Source organism: Tursiops truncatus, chromosome 20 (assembly GCF_011762595.2).
Source record: "Tursiops truncatus isolate mTurTru1 chromosome 20, mTurTru1.mat.Y, whole genome shotgun sequence".
Classification (NCBI taxonomy): Eukaryota; Metazoa; Chordata; class Mammalia; order Artiodactyla; family Delphinidae; genus Tursiops; species Tursiops truncatus.
Window position 1 is genome coordinate 6,093,982 of NC_047053.1, and position 13,129 is coordinate 6,107,110.

General features: G+C 42.2%; 1 protein-coding gene across 6 annotated transcripts in view; it reads right to left on the reverse strand.

Annotated features, from left to right (window-relative positions):
- The window catches only part of ADPRM (ADP-ribose/CDP-alcohol diphosphatase, manganese dependent), a 381,091-nt gene that overhangs the window by 91,526 nt on the left and 276,436 nt on the right, over window positions 1–13,129 (reverse strand). For 4 of the 6 annotated variants that reach the window (XR_012328490.1, XR_012328494.1, XR_012328493.1 and 1 more), the window contains exon 8: window positions 1,625–2,115. The exons of the other annotated variants lie outside the window; for them this stretch is intronic. The gene's annotated coding sequence lies outside the window, so the exon portion shown is untranslated. The remainder of the gene's footprint in view (window positions 1–1,624; window positions 2,116–13,129) is intronic. 6 annotated transcript variants of the gene reach the window in all.

Here is a 13,129-nt window from a genome sequence, read left to right on the forward strand (position 1 = left end):
CTCTGCTTGGCTCTGGGGTCCTTCTTCTTTGGCCACATTTTTCTCTCCACACACAGAAGCCTTCTTGTACACTGCCCCCAACAGTACATGTAATCGCCTCTCCTGGGACCAACCCCATAATCTCATATCCAATTCACTGTCTGCTTTCTTATTTCTCTGTCGCCTTCACTTTACTCTTGCCCAGAGCCCATCTTCCCCTCTCAACACAGTTCATGTCTCCCAATATGCCAGGTTGGCCGCAATCCCCTTCCCGCCTGTATCATCTGAACCTCTGCTTTCTCTGCCTGTTATTAACTTCTTTATCTGGGAGCACATCTCATTTATTATTAAATTTCATTTACACAGAAAAAAAAAACATTGGATGTGTAAAAATTTGAGTTTGGTGCCAGTGGGCTTTTGAGCAAATGGAACTCAGCCTACAGTGAAGAAATAACCTAGCGACCAACAGACAGAGGTCAACAGAATGCCAAGACGATCATTTCCTGGCTGTGTCAACTTTGGAAGATTTCCTTAATGTCTTTGAGGCATGGTTTCTTCATCCATTAATGGGTGGCAACTACCTCGAATATTTACTGAAAATTAAAACCAAGGATCCAAGCCCAAGAATTTAAAGCAACTTCATAGCCAGTCATTTTTGTTTGTTTGTTTGTATGTGGCCATTTTCTTTTCACTTGAGCAAGTGAATGTCAGGTCTTCTTTTCTAGAAAGTCTTAAAATGAGAGGAATGGGGCCCTGAAATTGAACCTGTTCCCCCATCTCACCTCTTTAACCCTGACATTGAACACGTCATCCTTACCCACCTGCTGCTTAAACTATGGAAAAACAGAGGATAGGGAAAAGTTGTCAAGGAGAGGAGGAGGAATACGAGAGAAAAGGGGTGGACACAAGGAGGGTCCCAAGGGCCCTTGGCACGTAAGCAAAGCCAAAGAAGGAAAATTAGCGAGACTCAAAAGCAAACCCAGGTGTGGCTCTGTCCAGCTCCCCTCCTGCTCCAGCCTCATGGATGATACACCTTTGGACACAGAGGGTTGGTCCTCCTCACCTGTCACTTCCCCACCATCCCTCATCTGTCCTGCAGGGGCAGGACTTAGTGTAGGAATCTGTCCAGCTGGCTCTCTCCTGGTCTGAGGGCATCAGTAGCATGTTAATAGCACTGCATTTCCCCTTATTCCAGGGTTTCCCAACCTCATAGCTCTTGACATTTTGGACCACATAATTCTTTGTTGTGGGGGACTATTTTGTGCATTGTCAGATGTTTAGTGGCATCCCTGGCCTCTACCCACTAGGTGCCACTAGCACCTCCCAGAGTGGTGACAACCAAAAATGTCACTAGACATTGTCAAATGACCTCCGGGAGGAGGAGAGGGGGGCAAAAGCATGTCCAGTTGAGAACCACTGCCTTATTATACTCTCATTTCTGTTTTTTGTTTTTTCTGTTTTCTTCTGGGATAGATTAAAATCCAAGAAGATGAAGTCTCCAGCCAGTAAAGCACTTTGCAGGACATCTAACATATAAGCGCCGGCTAAAGGCAACACCCCTGTGATGTTTGCTTGAAGACCCCTATTAGAAGTAAGCACTCTTTCCTGAAAATTCTTAGAGCACTTTGTCCTTTTGTCAACTTACCTTTCATGCTGCACTTGTGGGAGTGAAAGCTCTGATAGCATCATCATCAACATCATTCATCTTCAAATCTCTGGAGAACCTAGCATGATGCTTGCAAGGCAGTCGCACAGTGGTTTACTGTTTGGCCAGCACGGATTCCATGCCAGTCCCCATGTTTGTTGGTTTTTGTTGCAAGCGGTGCTCTATCTCATTCCTCTCCGCGTCTCCGGCTCTCTCACAGTCCTGGCCCAGATGCAGTGCTCTGGACCTGGTTCTTGAATCAATGTGTCTCCTTGATGCTCTGACCCACTGATGTCTGGTATCTCCAAACCTTCACAAAGTCTCCATCTGCCAGAGGAAAGCAGCTGTATCTCCCTGGAGCCAGAATCCCACCACTTCTCAAAAGTTGGCTTTGCTTTGTGGGCCAATGTTAAAAAACATTTTTCAGCAAAATCTAGAGCCATGATATTCCCAGCCCACCGGCAGGGTTCCCTCACAACAGAGCCTTCTTCCTATTGGCAGGGGAGAGAAAATGAGAATCATGGAAATTTAATATCTTCACATTATGCAGATCTGATTTAATCAGAGATGAGGGTGAAGTGCAATAAAAACTAAAGTTTCATTAAGTTTATGACTTTCACACTGTTATGTCAATTATTCTGTTTCCATGGCCACCAGCGGTAACAGTCTCAGCACGATTGTTTCCCCACAGAGAAAGGAACAGGAGAAAATGGTAAGAGACCGGACTGAATTTCCCACCGACAACCTTTTCCTGTGTTGGAGGTTTCTGGAAAGGAGTAAATCAAGTTGGGAGAGTCTTGAGGATTCCTTCCCAGAGGAAAGCCAGGCAAAGAACGGAAAGCCAGGAGGGAGGCCATGTCTGTCTTCTGGTTTTCATTTGTTCCAAGAAAACTCTTACAGACTCTCATCTTCCTGGAGCAATTCGACCCGGGAATATTGCCACGTGTCAAGCGGTCAAGTAGCAAAAGTGAAGGGCAAGAGCTTAGCCCACGGCTTGCCAACATGATGGGCCATCCCATTCCTTGTGCACTTCTCAAGGATTACCACATGAAACTAAATTTGTGGAAGAGGGTGGGTAGCATTTATTTAAAGGGCGGATTATATGGCGGCTACCGCTTCCACACGCTGCATGCGGCACGAGGGTACAGGAATCAGCAAAGTGAAATGTTGACAAGTTGCTGGTGGGAAGTTAGCTGGTAGGTCCCAACATAACTGCCCCCATGTTCCATGACTCATGGATATTTAGGGGGAGCGGGGAGCTCTACATGGGGAAAGAGAAGACGGTGGCTACTTGGGTAGACTTGACACTGGGCAGGCTGTGCTGATTGCCTGCTCGATATCCATTCCCATTCTACCCTTACTCACAGACCGCTCCACCAAGACTGCTCACCCCTCACGTTCCCTTCCAGCTAGGGGCGGCGATGTGACACATTTCTGGCTGGTGACAATCAAAGGGTACATGGGAAAATGGCTTTTACTTTCCTGATTGTAGCAGACGATTTTTGTGCCTTCCACCACATCTCCTCCACCCACCTCTGATTTCAGCCACAGCTGCGATGGGCAGCTCCAGGCTCGCTGCCATCTCAAGGGCATGCTATGACATTTCTTAATTTTTGTGATTTAGGGATTTCTTTGAAGCCACAGACGTCTACTCAGCTCTCATCCTGGCACAGTCAGGAAGATCAGGGAGCTTAATGCCTCTGGGGTTAACCCACAAACAATGAGGGATGGCAGCCCATGGATTGATGCCGCAGCCGCCTGTCCTTCAGATAGAAAAGTCTAGGAAGCATTCTGTATGCTTTTCCCACGTCCCCAAGGAGCTGAGCTCCTTAACAGCGGTAGAGCACCCTATACTGGCTCCTCCTTCCCTGTCTCACTCTTACTATACTCAACCTTACTCTTTTTTTTTTTTTTTACAGTACGCGGGCCTCTCACTGCTGTGGCCTCTCCCGTCGCAGAGCACAGGCTGCGGACGCGCAGGCTCAGCGGCCATGGCTCACGGGCCCAGCCGCTCCGCGGCATGTGGGGTCTTCCCGGACCGGGGCACGAACCCGTGTCGCCTGCATCGGCAGGCGGACTCTCAACCACTGCGCCACCAGGGAAGCCCTCAACCTTACCCTTGTTTCATGGCATTACCTGCATGCACCCAAGTCTTTATCTCAGGCTTTGCTTTTGCAGAAACCCAAACAAATACATGGAGATACAACCAAAACCTGACCATCATCAAAGCAGGACTCAAATCTCTCCTCCTCCACCCATTCTTCCCCTACTATCTTTGTCTTCACATCACATCTTTGTCTGCCCTCCCTCTAAGCTGAGTGTCTATGAACAGCTTTGTCTGCCCTCCCTCTAAGCTTAGTGTCTATGAACAGCAGTTGACCTCTCAGTGTGGAGAAAAAGGAACCCTCTTACACTGTTGGTGGGAATGTAAACTGGTACAGCCACTATGGAGAACAGTATGGACATTCCTTAAAAAACTAAAAATAGAACTACCATGTGATTCAGCAATCCCGCTCTTGGGCATATATCTGAAGAAAGCCATAATCCGAAAGCATACATGCAATGTTCATTGCAGCACTATTTACCATAGCTAAGACATGGAAGCAACCTAAATGTCCTTGGCAGAGGAATGGATAAAGAAGATGTGGTACATATATACAATGGAATATTACTCAGCCATGAAAAAAAACAAAATAATGCCATTTGCAGCAACACGGATGGACCTAGGGATTATCATACTAAGTGAAGTAAGTCAGAGAAAGACAAATATCATATAATATCACTCACATGTGGAATCTAATTTTTAAAAAAGATAGAAATGAACTTATTTACAAAAGAAACAGACTTACAGATACCGAAAACAAACTTACGGTTACCAAAGGGGAAATGTGTGGGGGAGGCATAAATCAGGAGCTTGGGATGAACACACACGCTACTATATATAAGAAAGATAACCAACAAGGACCTAATCTATAGCACAGGGAACTCTACCCAGTACCCTGTAACGGTCTATATGAGAAAAGAATCTAAAAAAGAACGAATCCATGTGTATGTATAACTGAATCACTTTGCTGTACACGTGAAATTAACACAACATTGTAAATCAACTATACTCCAATAAAATAAAAATAAAATAACTCAAAAAGTTGACCTCTCAGTCACTGTGCAGAGTTGCCCACATAGGTATTTTCTCTCCAAATGAATCTAAGCTTCTCTAGGACATGGACGATCCCTTAATACTTCTAAATATCTCCTACCAGTTAGCACAGTTCTGGGCAAATGCCCACTGACACTCTATGACTAGTTCATGGATTAGATCTGTAAAGTTGTGCATTAGTTAAACCAATGGATAATAATGGGGAAAAATCTCATTTAAGGTGGGAAATAATTTGGCTTTAAGGAATTTCCTACTTACTCACATGGATATATCTAGTCTAGAAAGATGTTCAGACACCAAGTTTTCTTTATCTCTTGTTGCCCTGTCTTTAAGAACACAAAATGATGTCTCTGAGTAAAGTAAGTCCATTCAGCTGAACAGAACTAGATTCTGAGATCAATATAATCTTTGACTAACTGCAGTGTACAATTAGTGCCCTGAGAATTCTTACATTACCTATTTCTTAGGTTTTTTACCCTCCAGTTTAGCTCAGTGGTGTTCCAGTTGAATGATGATATTCTTTTGCCTGCATCCGCCTAATTTTCAACTTCAACTCTGGTTTCTGCTGTCAGTCCTCTCAATCACAGACTCAAGCTACATTGCCTTCTTTCTTCCCCTCACATAAGTGACCCCATTCATACTTGGTCACTGATCTCACTCAGGCTTCATGTTCATAAAGACCATTTTTATTTCACCTCTGAGGCTCTGGGCAAATCCTTGAACTTCTATCCTGAGACTCATCCTTAGGTTTGATGAGGAAATGATGCAGATAACTTCGTACAATGCCTGGGACATAGTAAACACTCAATACAGAGTTTTTTTTATTTTATCATTGGTTACCCTTTCAAGAATATCCAAATGTCTTGAACACATCAGGGACAATTTTTTTAGGAAGGCAGTATTATAGAGTGGTCAACAGTACAGCTTTGCGGAGAGGAGACCCCAGGCTCCAATCAGAATTCTGCCAGTCTCTGAGATGTCCCCCAGTGATTCTCTCCTCCTTGTAGTCATGCCCTTGTATAGGAGTTCCCTCCACTGAAACATGGCAGGTTTATGTGTCCAACAGAAGATAATAGGAGTGCCAGTGGGTGACTTCTGGGACTAGATTATAAAGACATTGACGTCTCCATCTTGTCTCTCTCTTAGATTATTCACTCTGGAGAAAATCAGCTGCAACGTTGTAAAACATTAAAGTATCCCCTGAAGAAGACCCCATAGTGAAAAACCGAGGCCTCCTTCCAAAAGCCAGCACTAGCCTGCCATCCATGGGACTGCGCCATCTTGGACACAAATCCTCCAGCCTCAGTCAGACCTTCAGATGATGTAGCCCCAACTGACATCCTGACTGTGACCTCGTAAGAGGTCCTGAGCCAGAAGTACCCATTAAGCTACTTGTGAATTCCTGACCTAGGAATTGTGTCAGATGATACATGCTTATTATTATTTTACACCTCTAAGCTTTGGGATAATTTGTTTTGGAATAATAGATAGTTAACAAACTACTTATGTTGGTAGTTTGGGGGAGTTGTTTATAAGCCTTAATTTCCTCATTTGCAAAATAAGAATAATAGTGGCACTTACTCCAATGTGTTAAGGGGATGCCATGAGCTACTACATGCATAACAATTACAAAAGTGTCTTGCACACAGGAGTGCTCAGTAAGCGGTAGTACTATTATTTTTTTTATCGTTATTGGAGTATAATTGCTTTATGATGTTGTGTTAGTTTCTGGGAGGCTCAGGAGGGAGGGGATATGGGGATATATGTATATATACAGTAGTACTATTATTGATGATAAATATTTCCTGATCCTATTGCGCCTATGGCCCTGGCTCTTGAAGTACATTAAGAAACTGACCTCTTGTTTATAGCAAATTTTGTCTACAACAGAAGGAACATTCATCACAAAAGACCTGCCACTAGCTGATTCAGGAATAATCTGGGCTCCAAGGATCCTGGACCAAGGGACTCTGAGAAGATGTAATGTAAGAGTCAAAATGCTCAGGTGTTCTCTGTTCTTTGTCTTGTTAATGTACTTGTATAGCGGGTACTTGTTTAGATAACAGGTGTAGCTGAAGCCCTGTGATGGTAAATTAATCCCCTATGTATTCTACCAGATAAAAGTCTGTGGCAGCCCAGCCAAGGAGTTAAATTTCCTTTAGGATTAAAGAACTGTAGAGAGCAGAAATACCCCACAAATCTTCACTCACTTTTTAATAAAAAAGATAGTGCTTTGGTTTAATAATGGCCACAGCTAAAATTTTAACTCTAGGCTTCTATACGGAGCAAACCGGAAATCACATTTTTTTTTAAATACTATTTTTTTTAAAATAACTTATTTATTTTTTATTTATTTACTTTTGGTTGCACTGGGTCTTCATTGCTGTGCGCAGGCTTTCTCTAGCTGCAGTGAGCAGGGGCTACTCTTCATTGCGGTGCATGGGCTTCTCACTGCGGCGGCTTCTTTTGTTGTGGAGCACGGGCTCTAGGCGTGGGGGCTTCAGCAGTTGTGGCACGCGGGCGCAGTAGTTGTGGCTCACGGCCTGTAGAGCCCAGGCTCAGTAGTTGTGGCGCACAGGCTTAGTTGCTCCGCGGCATGTGGGATCTTCCCGGACCAGGGCTCGAACCCTTGTTCCTGGCATTGGCAGGCGGGTTCTTAACCACTGTACCACCAGGGAAGTCCCCACAACACTTAACCAGCATTCATTTGGAACTCCACTTTACAGGGTAAGTTGTAATTTAGCTGATTACTAAGAAGTGTTTAAAGAACCCCCTTTGTCAACTTAGCTTGTGCAGATACCCAGCTGGCTTCTAGATGCAGTGTGTCTGTGGCTGCCCTTCGGAAGTGCAGTGCTAATTATTTCATTAGCTCCTACCCTCGGAATTCCTCAAGAATTTAAGAGCTCCTAAGATATGTCTGGCTGCTGAAGCTCCCACCTCACCTGCTCTGTGTGGATTAGTGCTACCACATGGAGAAGTGGACTTCTCACCCTCATCTCTATTACAAACCGAGCATCTGAGGACCCCCTCCATGTTGCTCAAATGCCCCATGCCATCCGATTTTAACTCACTAAGATACATACACACTTGGAACACACTTGGTTTTATCACATGTTCTGATAATACGCATTATGCTACACATTCTTAAGGAGCTCCTCCAGAAGTGAGATCAGAGGCTTCCGCTCGCCACTGGCTAACTGCAGTGACGCTGAGGGGGACAGGAGGTGCGGAAGAGGTAAGTAAAGCCCGAAGGTTCTTGGGTCACAGAGGTGGACAGCTCATTGCAGAGAGGGAGGCTGACCTCCAAGAAGCCTAACACAGCCTGTGCTTTGGGGCTCTGTGAACCACCTACTCTCCGCTCCGCCTCTTACTGTCCCGTCACAACACGTGGAAACCTGGAGATAATGAACTGCCTCTGTGCTTGTAGGAGCATCTACCATGTCATCTCCTGGTGTCAGGAGATCTGTGCCCTCGTCTTTCCTCTGTCTCTAACCAGCCAGTCATTTACCTCTGGGTTTTTGTTAGTGTTTGAATGTAGAAAAAAAATGGAAACCTCTACCTGGTGCAATTTCTCAGCTTCTAGTCTGAGTCAGAGGAAGGAGAAAATCACTCAGATTTAAATGCCACTACGTGCCGGGCTTTTTAGAGATACAATTTCATTTCATCTAGATGCAAATCTGTGAGATAACTGTTTAGTCACTATTTCATAGATGAGAAAGTGAAGTGCAGAGTCCAGTCACCTGTTGCCCCCTCTCCAGATGGCACACTCACATCCTCTCTGACCACCCGAGACAACAGCTCTTGCCACTCTCCAGGTGCCTATTTGGGGCTTTTCATAGTCTGGCACTTTAGTGCTCCCATAATACCTGTGCTTATTTCTGTCATTACATCACAACATTTTATAATATTCTGGTTGAATACATGTGTCTCCTACTCCTTCAGGGCAGATGCTCTTAATTACCTTTGCATGACCAGATTTTGTACTGCCAAGCATATAGTAAGTGTTCAGTAAACATTTTAAAGTAACATTTGTTTCACTGCAGCACTATTTACAATAGCCAAGACATGGAAGCAACCTAATTGTTCACTGATAGATGAATGGATAAAGAAGATGTGCTGTATATATATATACAATGGAATATTAGCCATAAAAATCAATGAAATAATGCCACTTGCAGCAACATGGATGGACCTAGAGATTACCATACTAAGTGAAATGAACCAGAAAGAGAAAGACAAATACCATATGATATCGCTTATGTATGGAATCTAAAAACAATGATACAAATGAACTTATTTACAAAACAGAAAGAGACTCACAGACATAGAAAACAAACCTAAACAAACCAAAGAGAAAAGAGGGGGAGGGATAAATTAGGAGCTTGAGACTAACATATACACACTACTACATATAAAATATATAACCAAGAAGGATCTACTGTATAGCACAGGGAACCATACTCAGTATCTTGTAATAACCTATAAGGGAAAAGAATTCAAAAAAGAATAGATATATACATATATATGTATAACTGAGTCACTTTGCTGTACACCTGAAACTAACACAACATTGTAAATCAACTCTACTTCAATGAAAAATAAACAAATAAAACTTAAAAATTAAAAAGAGATAAAGTAACATTTGTTAGGTTATGTGTGTATATTTTTAGCCTGGAAAAATAGGAAGAAAATTTAAATGATTCTTAATCCTATCAGTCAGATAACACTAGTAACCTTAAAATAATAATAAAGGTATTACATGTACATTATTTTTAAAAATCCAAATAGTACCCAAAATGGAAAATAAAAGTTTTCCCTTCCTCCATAAACCCCAATTGCTTTCCATAAAGGAGTCAGACTAAAAATAAAAGTTCCCTTTCTTGGGTATCTTTCTAAACAATGTATATACATGCATACACGTATAAACATACATACATACATCTGTATGTATGTGTGAGTGTGCACTCTTAGTATATGCATGGTCTAGAAAAAAGTATATACAGACATGCATTTTTTTTGTTTTTGTTTGTTTTGTTTTTTTTTTACAGACATGCATTTAATAGGCTAAATACATTGATCTGTACTTTGCTTTTTCACTTAATAGTATAATTTGGCATTCTCATACCAGGTGATGAGAATTCTCTACATCATGTTTTCAGCCTATGGATACCAAAGTATTTCATGATATGAATATTCCACACTTCATTTAACCAGCCCTCAACTACTGAATGATTAGGTTGTTGGCAGCTCCACCCCAACACCCCAGTGACTTCTACAATAACCACCCTTCTCCAAGCACCTTGATATCCTTTGGTATCCCTAGCCATATCTTGGCATTGACAATGTTGATGACGTTTAAATTATGCCCTACAAAAATATCAACAATCTTTTGTCTAAAAGCTTGTTCTGGAAGCTGAAAAACAACCCAGTGTAGTTAACAGTATTATTATTGTGCAAGTCTTGTTTATTGCAGAGCCAGATAGCAGTCTAGGATTATAATTCCTTCTTTACACACGATGACAGTCTGATGTGTCACCTTGGTTAGGCTACAGCCCGCCCCCCCCAGTTATTCAATCAAACACAAATCTAGGTGTTACTGTGAAGGTATTTTGTAGATGTGATTAAAGTCCAGAATCAGTTGACTTTAAGTAGAGGTTGTATAGATAATCTGGGTGGGTCTGAATCAATCAATTGAAAGGTTGAGAGCATAACTGAAGCTTCCCTGAAGAAGAAATACCACCTGTGGACAGAAGCTTCAGTTCACAGCCAGGGGGCCCAGCTGCCCTGCCTGATGGCTTGCCCTTTGGATTTTGGACTTGCCTAGCTAGCCACCATATGTGCATATCCCAATCCCTGGCAAAAAATCTCTTAATATATATCTCTTACTGGTTTTGTTTCTCTCGTTGAACCCTGACAGATACACAGGCCCAATGTCACAAATCTCACAGCACTCAACATAGGCTTATTTCAAGCACCCAGATCATGTGGATTCTCTTTTCTTATACTTCGTCAATAGCTTAAATCTACGCTTCGTTTTATTTTACTTCCTATCTGGATTATGATTTTTTTAATATGTTTGCTTTTCCTAAAGTCTCTAATTGACTTTCTTTTCTCTTGCTGACAAAAGAAATACATACTTTCTTTCCCATGTTGTTATAATCATCCAGCCACTTAATCATTCTATTGCTTGATGCATTTCCATTTTCTTTCATGAAGACATTCTTTTTTGCATATTTCTGCTTAATTTTGGCCTGCTGCACAGCTGTCACACTGGAATTTCTTTTATTTACATTTCTCCATTTCTCATCACTTACATCTTCTTTCTTGGCTTCTACTCAAGTTTTACTCCTCAGAAAGGGACCATAGGAGGTAAATTTTAAGTTTCAGAACATTTCAGAAGGCCTTTTCCTCTCCATCTCCATTTGACTGATAGTATAACTGACTCTAGGATTTAGGTTCAAAATAATTTCTCCCAAAACCTCTGCCTTCTAACATTCAGTGTTGCCATTAAGAAGTCTGCTGGCTGGCTAGTTTTGGTCTCTAGCTATGACTTTTTCTTTTTCTTTGAAGTCTTTGAGAATTGTCTCTTTACCTTTGTTTTGTTTTGTTTTTAGTATTTATTTATTTATTTATTTATATTGGGCTGCATAGGGTCTTAGTTGCGGCATGCAGGATCTAGTTCCCCGACCAGGGATCTAACCTGGGCACCCTGCAATGGGAGCGTGGAGTCTTAACCACTGGACCCACCAGGGAAGTCCCATCTTTACCTTCGTTTTTCTGGAATTTCACATGGGTTGATATGGATCTTTCTGGAAATTAACAAGATGTGTCAGTGTGGTTCTTTCTGGAACTTTACATGATTTGTGACAGCCTAGGTCTTTCTTCATTTAGGCTAGTCTGCACTAGAAAGTCCCTTAGAATCCCCAAACACATCTCTTTATAGCCTTGGAAATGCTGTCACTTCTATGTATCAATATTATTGTCTTGCCCTCCTTCCTTTTCTCTGTAGGTTCTTTCCGGAGCTCCACTTGGAAGGTGTGTCTCTTGAATCCACTTTATTCTCATGCTCCTTAACCTCTCACTCAGATTTTCCATGTCTTTGATGTTTTGCTCTGTGGTCTGGGAGATATTATTAACAGTTTCTTCCAGCCCTTTATTGGATTTTTAATTTTAGCCACCAGGTGTTTACTTCCCAAGAGCTTTCATATCTTTAAAAATACTATTTTTTATGATACACTTTTGTTGTCTTATGATTACAATATCTTCCCAAAGGGCTATGAGGTTACTAATTGGAGCTTTTTTTTTTTTAAGGTTTTCTTTTTTTTTTTTAACTTATCTTGTTTTCGACACTGACTGTTCTATTTGTTCGTTTTGGTCTTTCTCTTCAGTGCCGCTGTTTTTATCACGTGTTTAGTAGATGAGGGACAGGGTCAATTTTTCTAAAGAGCTGTCTATTGCTGCTATTTATATGGGACAATTTTCCACTGGGTCTGTTCCATGAATGGGAAGGCGAACTGGGAGTATGGAATGGGTGAAGCTTGTAAGTGAGCAGGCTGCTATAGGGTGAGCAGGTGAGAAACCGTATTTTTCTAGTCCATCCATTTTCTCCATTCTCTTAGATGACTATTTCAAATATTTCCCTCTCTTCTCAAGCCTCTAAGACCTCCTTCCTCATCTTAGTGTTGGCTGGTGATCTTGTTTCCTGTTTCACTGAGAAAAGGGCAGCACTCAATAGAATGTTCATATGCTTCCCCCAACATTACTTCTACATACCTATGGGTTCCTATGCCCTTGACTCCTTTTCTCCAGTCATTGTGGATGAGCTATCTATTCATCAGCTAAGACCAACTCTTCCACTTGTGAAAATCCTGTTGGTGCTAATGTTACTATATATTTAGAATCTGACTACTTCTCACCACCCCCACTGCTACCATCCTGGTCCAAGCCACCATCATGGTTTATTTCAAGACTCCCCCCTTTCAGTTCATGGTTTCTTCCTTATCACTCAGAGCTTATTCTCAATGCAGCAGACAACATGATGCTGTCAAAATTCAATTATAGCATGGCATTTCTTCATCAAAAAGCCTCCAGGGGCTTGCCATGTCATCATAAAACCCCGAATCTTTACTATGCATGTATGATGTATGATGATTTAACTCTCCATCACCTCTCTGAGGTCATCCCCCATGATTTTCCCCCTCATTTACTCCAATTCAGCAGCAGTGGCCTCCAGGCTATTTCCGGAACACACCTGGCCGCCTGGTGTCTCAGAGTCTCCACCCCTGCCCTTTGCCCACATGTACAAATGGCTTACACCTTCACTTCTAGATCTTTATTGAAAACTCACA